At 44.5% G+C, this 7,363-nt stretch overlaps 1 pseudogene; it reads left to right on the top strand.

Annotated features, from left to right (window-relative positions):
• Window positions 1–6: 6 nt before the first annotated feature.
• On the top strand, window positions 7–2,187 carry LOC108296417 (annotated as a pseudogene).
• Window positions 2,188–7,363: the final 5,176 nt, after the last annotated feature.

The following is a 7,363-nucleotide window of genomic DNA, read 5'->3' as shown; positions in this document are numbered from 1 at the left end:
GATTTTGTGAAAGCCCAGATGTTGGACTTACTAGACAAAGGCTTTAAATCAACCACTATACATGAGATATTATTTATTAAACCAGCATCCTGTTAAAAATGAAAAAAAAAGCTAAAGTAAATTATATTTAAAGAATTAAAGAGGATTGAGCCCTCCCTGCCTGGGCTTCGGAGGCACTGAGGTCTTCTTAGGGAGGCCCAGACACTCCCATTACTGGCCTGGCTGGAGAGTGGTGAGTGGTGGGGAGGGTGGCAGCCTGGTGCTGTCCTGGTGGGAGGTGGAAGGTGGCTGCCAGGCTGCAAGCCGAGGCCTGCATGCCCATCCTTCAGCTGCCCCCATCACCCCCAACCATACCATGGCCCTAAAGGCTGAGGGCACCACACTTGACTGCTTGAGGTGATGCTCAAATGTGAGGAAGGGGAGGGTGAGAAGGAGGCCGTGGCCCTAATTCCACAGGCTTAGCTGATGCTAAGAGTGACCCAACAAGAGAAGACCCGACTGCCTAGACCCAGCCCACTGGAGGTTGGCAGCAATGACTGTGAGGAGCCCAAGCATCATGTGTATTGGGACCAGGAGTTCCTGGTGGGCAGCAGCCCAGGAGGAAGTGGGCCTGCGCTGTTCATGGTGTGTGGCACTGAGATCCTGGCACCCTCGGCTGACATGGCTTACTAGCACATCCTGGAGCAGCATCCTCACACCGTGGACTTGAGCCCTTCCAAGAAGAGCAACATCCTGGAGGCCTGGAGTGAAAGGGTGGCTCTCTTGCAAGAGGTCAGAGCTGAGCAGTCATCCCCACCCAACTCAGACTCAGGCCAGGATGCCCAACTAGACCCATACGCCAACCCAGACCCTGGCAGAATGCCAGCTGAAATTGTCATTCTCCTGGACTCTGAGAATAATCCATCCCTCCCTTAAAGGAGCGAACCCAGGGGATTGTCTCCTCAAGCTTCCTGCTGCCCTTGCCACAGAGCCAGGAAATAAGAAGCCCTGTGGTCAGAGATGGAAGCCCCCAGGGGGAGAGGAAGCCATAAAGAAAAGACGCAGACCATGACCAAAAACCTGGACCATGGCCAGGAGCGGTGGCTCACGCCTGTAATCCCAGCACTTTGGGAGGCCGAGGCGGGCAGATCACCTGAGGTTGGGAGTTCAAGACCAGCCTAACCAACATGGAGAAACCCTATCTCTACTAAAATTACAAAATTAGCCGGTCATGGTGGCACATGCCTTAATCCCTGCTAATTTAGAGGCGGAGGCAGGAGAATCACTTGAACCTGGGAGGCAGAAGTTGTGGTGAGCTGAGATCACATCATTGCACTTCAGCCTGGGAAACAAGCAAAAAATCCATCAAAACAAACAAAAACAACCTGGACCCTGACCCAGAGTCCCCATTTCCAGACTCTTTCATGGAGACTTTCGCAGCACTAGCCGAGATCCAATAACTCACTGGTGGCAGCTTCCCTGTTGGCTTCGTCCTGCAGCTCTTCTCCCACACCAAGCTCAGGGGCCAGACAATAAGGACTCACCCAAAGACAGGGAATTGGCAGAAGGAGCCCTTCCCTGGGTGGAGAGCCCCTCTTCAGCTCCCCCTCTGGGGCTCCACGGGGCACTGGATCTCAAGGTTATACATGTGATGATGGAGGAGCCCCTGGTGGTCAGCCTCCTGCAAGACTGGTCCAAGTACCCCCAGGGTACCAAGTGTGTGAAAGCAGGTGACACCCTAGACTGGCCCATGGTTCTGTTGGAATCCAGCACCACTGTGGCATGGTAGCCAGAGAAAGGGAATGGGGTGTTCTTGCTTTCCTGGGGAGGTAGTGTCCCCCCTTGTGGCTTTTAATGCAGAGCTTCCTTGCTCAGCCACCTGGTGGATAGCATAGAAGCAGGTGCCAAGAGAGGAGAGTGCTGGGGCAGCATTCACTGTTATTTTGGAGCAGTGGAACATGTCTGCTCCTGGCAGGACCGAGGTCAGCAAGAGTGGCTGAGGGTGTCATGCAGAAGGGCACTGGGCCTGTGGAGAACACCTACCCCAGTCCTTTGCTGATCTCCACCTCTCTGTCCCTCATGATCTCCTCCACTCTCCCCGTGTGCTCTAACATTCTCCCTTGGCACAGTGCTTTACATAAGAGGTGGTCCTAAGGGGGTTTGAACTGAGTCCCCACTACCTCAGGAGATACCTCACTTCTCTACTTGTTCAGGCTCCTAAACCAGGAGGCATCCATTATCTCTTCCTGTACCAATTAAACCTCTTTCCTTTATAAATTACCCAGTATCAGGATTGTTTTTTGCAGTGTAAAAATGGACTAATACAGTAAATTAGTACCAGTAGAATAGTGTACTGCTATAAAGATAACCTGAAAAGGTGGAAGCAACTTTGGAAATGGGTAATGGGCAGAAGTTGGAAGAATTTGGGGGGCTCAGAATAAGACAGGAAGATGTGGGAAAGTTTGGAACTTCCTAGAGACTTGTTGATTGGCTTTGACCAAAATACTGATAGTTATGTGGACAATAAAGTCCAGGCTGAGGTGGTCTCAGATGGAGATGAGAAGCTTATTGGGAACTGGAATAAATATCACTCTTGCTATGCTTTAGCAAAGAGACTGGTGGCATTGTGCCCCTGCCCTAGAAATCTGTGAAATGTTGAACTTGAGAGAGATAATGTAGGGTATCTGAAAGAAGAAATTTCTAAGCAGCAAAGCATTCAAGAGGTGACAGAGTGTAAAAGTTTGGAAAATGTGCAGCTTGATCATGTGGTAAAAAAGAAAAATCCATTTTATGGCAAGAAATTCAAGTCAGCTGTAGAAATTTGCATAAGCAATGTGAAGTCTAATGTTAATCACCAAGACAATGAGGAAAATGTCTCCAGGGCATGTCAGAGATCTTCATGGCAGCCCTTCCAGCTCCAGCTGTGGCTAAACGGGAAGGTACAGCCCTGGCTGTTGCTTCAGAGGGCGCAAGCCCCATGCCTTGGTGGCTCCCACATGGCATTGGACCTGCAGGTGCACAGAAGTCAAGAATTGAGGTTGGGAATCTTCACCTAGAGTTCAGAGGATATATGAAAATGCCTAGATGTCCAGGCAGAAGTTTGCTGTCAGGGCAGAGCCCTCATGGAGTACCTCTGCTAAGGTAGAGCACAGAAAGGAAATGTGAGGATGAAGCCCCCTCACAGAGTCCCCACTGGGACACTGCCTAGTGGAGCTGTGAGAAGAGGGCCACCATCCTCCAGATCCCAGAATGGTAGATCCACAAACAGTTTGCACTGTGCACCTGGAAAAGCTGCAGGCACTCAATACCTGCCCATGGGAGCAGCTGCAGGTGCTGAACCTGGCAAAGCTACAAAGGCAAGCTGCCCAAGGTCTTGAGAGCTCACCCTTTGCATCAGTGTGCCCTGGATGTGAGACATGGAGTAAAAAAAAAATTATTTTGGAGCATTAAGATTTAATGACTGCCCTACCAGATTTCAGACTTGCATGGGGCCTGTGGCCCCTTTGTTTTAGCAAATTTATCCCATTTGGAATGGAACATTTACCCAATGCCTGTACCCCCATAGTATCTTGGAAGTAACTAACTTGCTTTTGATTTTACAAGCTCAGAGGTGGAAGGAACTTGCCTTGTCTCAAATGAGACTTTGGACTTGGACTTTTATGTTAATACTGAAATGAATTAAGACTTTGGAGGACAATTGGAAAGGCATGGTTGGTTTTAAAATGTGAAAAGAGCATGAGATTTGGGAGGGGCCAGGGAAAAATGATATGGTTTGGTTCTGTGTCCCCACCCAAATCTGTAATCTTCATATGTTGAGGGAGGGATTTGGTGGAAGGTGGTTAGATAATGAGGGTGGTTTCCTCCATGCTGTTCCCTTGGTACTGAGTGGGTTCTCATAAGATCTGATGATGGTTTTATAAGTGGTTGGCATTCCTCTTCCCTCTTTCCTGCCATCATATAAGACACAACTCCTTCCCCTTTCACCATGATAGTGAGTTTCCTGAGGCCTCCCTAGCTATGCTGAACTGTAAGTGAACTAAACCTCTTTCCTTTATAAATTACCCAGTCTAGGTCATTTCTTTTTAGCAGTGTGGAAATGGACTATGGAAACGGACTAAATCACAAGGTAATACTAGTCTTATAGAAATTACTTGGGAAGTGTTTTCTCCTCTTGCATTTTCTGGAAAGGGGCATGTAAAATTAGTAGTAATTCCTCTTTAAATGGAACACTGTGCATCCATTAAAAAGGATGAGTTCATGTCCTTTGCAGAGAATGGATGAAGCTGGAAACCATCATTCTCAGCAAACTAACACAAGAACAGAAAACCAAACACCACATGTTCTCACTCATAAGTGGGAGTTGAACAATGAGAACACATCACACACCAGGGCCTGTCAGTGGGAGGTGGGGCACAGGGGAAGGATAGCATTAGGAGAAATACCTAATGTAGATGATGGCATATGTACCCTAGAACTTAAAAGTATAATTTAAAAAAGCATAAAAAAAGAAATGTTAGGTAGAATTCTCCAGTGAAGACCTTTGTACATGGATATTTCAGATGGTGTTATAATTTTTGTATCAAACATCAATTATGTTTTAGAATCTCATGAGAAGGAGAAAATTCATTATGTTTACCACTACATGTATTCTTTCCAACGTTACTTTCTTTCTTAAGTTCCACACCCTTTTCTTTTACCATTTCAATTTGTTCGGAGTACTTCTTTTAGCCTTTCTTTAAAGACATGCAAACTAGTGACAAATTCTTAGTTTTACTACAGCTGAGCAAGGTTTTTATTTCAACATCATTCATGAAGGATATTTTTGCTGGATATGGGATTCACCACTGGCAGTTCTTTTCTACTCGTACTTGAAGAATAGTTTACAAATTCCTTCTGTCCTCTGTGGTTTCAGGTGAGAAATATACTGTTATTTGAATTTAGGTTACCATATAAGTAATGTATCATCTTTCTCTTAGTTTTTTTTTTTTTTTTTAATTATTTGTCTTTAGGTTATCAGAAGTTTAATTATGTCTTGGTTGAGATTTATTTAAGTTCTCCTATTGAGATTCACTGAGCTTCCTTATCTGGAGGTTTATATATTTTACTTTAGCCATGATATCTTCTATTTATTTTTAGTCTCACTCTCCCTTCTTTCTTTCTAGGACCCTGATGAAACACTTTAGCTGTTTTGTTATTATTTCACATGTTCCTGAGACAGTTTACATTTAAGTCTATTTTCTCTCCGTCAATCTGTCCTCAAGTTTACTAATTCTATATTGTGACATATACATTCTACTAATAGAATTGCCATCCAGCAATCTGTTATTTCAGTTATTGTATTTTCAGTTGTATACTTTTCATTTTTAATAGCTTCTATTTCTTCACTGAGATTTTCTATTTTTTCATTTGTTTCTAGAAAATTTTGTAATTGGTTGTTTAAGCATTGTTATAACTACTTTAAAACTCTTTTGGGGGGCTGGGCATGGTGGCTCACATCTGTAATTCCAGCACTTTGGGAGGCCGAGGTGAGCAGATCACAAGGTCAAGAGATTCAGACCATCCTGGCCAATATGGTGAAACCCCGTTTCTACTAAAAATACAAAAATTAGTGGGACATGGAGGCACACGCCTGTAGTCCCAGCTACTCGGAAGGCTGAGGCAGGAGAATCACTTGAACCTGGGAGGTGGAGGTTGCAGTGAGCTGAGATTGCACCAGTGCACTCCAGCCTGGCAATAGAGTGAGACTCCATCTAAACAAACAAAAATAAAACACTCTTCTTGGATAACTCAATCATGATCCATCTATGTATTGTTATCTGTTGTATATCTTTTCTCATTCTTTTCGTGAGTTTCCTGGTTCTTGGTATAACAAGAATAATATATATAGAATGTTATATATATATATATATATACATATATATATATATATGAATAATATATACAGAATGTCCTGCATACAGTAAAAATACATTTTTACTGTATGCAGGACATTCTGTATATATTATGGGACCCTGAATCATAACAATCTTCTTTTTTAGCAGTTGTTCCTTTGTAAAGGTGTATCAGCAGGGCTGGGTTGGTGTGTCTATTCAGCTTTCCTGCTAGCTCTGCCAACATCAACCTGGTAAGTTTCTGTAGCACTGATTCACACTATCACATTGCAATTCAGATCCCACCTCTACCTTGCTGATATCTGCTGGTAAAAGTGAGGTAAAAACTAACATCACCTTTTAAATTCCAAGTAAATGTGTAATATCTGCTCCATAGTGGGCCCTGCTGCCGCAAGGAAGAGCAGAAGAGGAGAGCCAACTCACAACGCTTTGTTGTGAACTGCAGGTAGGGGTGGAAGCAAAGCTCTTTGCTGTGTCCCACTTACAGGAAGGCAGGGACAGGTGCCAAACATAATGACAACTAACCCCACTTTTCACCACCTTGTTCTCCCTCCTTGATGCTGGGTGGGATTGGAAGCTCAGCTCCCCACTGGGTACCCTTGACACTGGGTGGTAGGGTGAAGACTAGTGGTGATTAGTCTTGACTGGAACCACCTTGCTCAGTTGCTTCCAGGTGCTGGTGGAAGTTCAGCTATCAGCTGAACTCTGTTGATATTACCCTGGCTTGGGAATTGGAGCACTTGTTTTCACCAGGATCAGCTCTCTACTTGACCTTGCACTTTCCAGTGGGAAAATACTACTGCTGCCATCTGCTTCTGCAGGGTGGGGGCTAAGGGTAAACATGAAGTAGAAGATCAACTCCTGGATTTGCCCCACTGAGACCTTGGGGAGAAGGATTTGCAGTATTTTCTTGGTGTTTGACTTTGGTCAAACAAGGCAAGTCAGACCAAGGTAGCTATTGCAAGAACGGTTTTCTGTTGTTAGGCTATCCTCTTTCTGTCTTTGGCAAGGGGGAATAGACTTTTCTTGGAATTTTTTGGCATGTGCCTATTGGCAGATCTGAGTTGAAGATTTTGACAGTGATTTGATCAGTATATACGGGATGAAATTTAAAAAAAAGAAAAAAGGAACTCACCATCATGTTGTTACTTAAGTTCTGAGGCCCTTAAGCTTTCTGCCTTTTTCTTTTCACTTCTCGGAGTCTTCTGTGCTTGTTATGTTATGTTGAGAATTTTTAGTTGTAAAAGAAAGTATGCAGGAGAAATGAGGCCGCTGCATGTTGGAGGAAATGTAAGTATACTTCACACATTTTTAAGTTATGGAATTAAAAGTATGATTATTGAAACTTTAACATCAATAGATATGTTAGAAAGTAAAGACAAGGGACCGGGCGCGGTGGCTCACGCCTATAATCCCAGCACTTTGGGGGGCCGAGGTGGGTGGATCACGAGGTCAAGAGATCGAGACCATCCTGGTCAACATGGTGAAACCCC

The sequence above is a fragment of the Cebus imitator genome, unplaced genomic scaffold (genome assembly GCF_001604975.1).
Source record: "Cebus imitator isolate Cc_AM_T3 unplaced genomic scaffold, Cebus_imitator-1.0 Scaffold709, whole genome shotgun sequence".
NCBI lineage: Eukaryota > Metazoa > Chordata > Mammalia > Primates > Cebidae > Cebus > Cebus imitator.
This window is presented reverse-complemented; position numbering and strand designations above follow the sequence as displayed.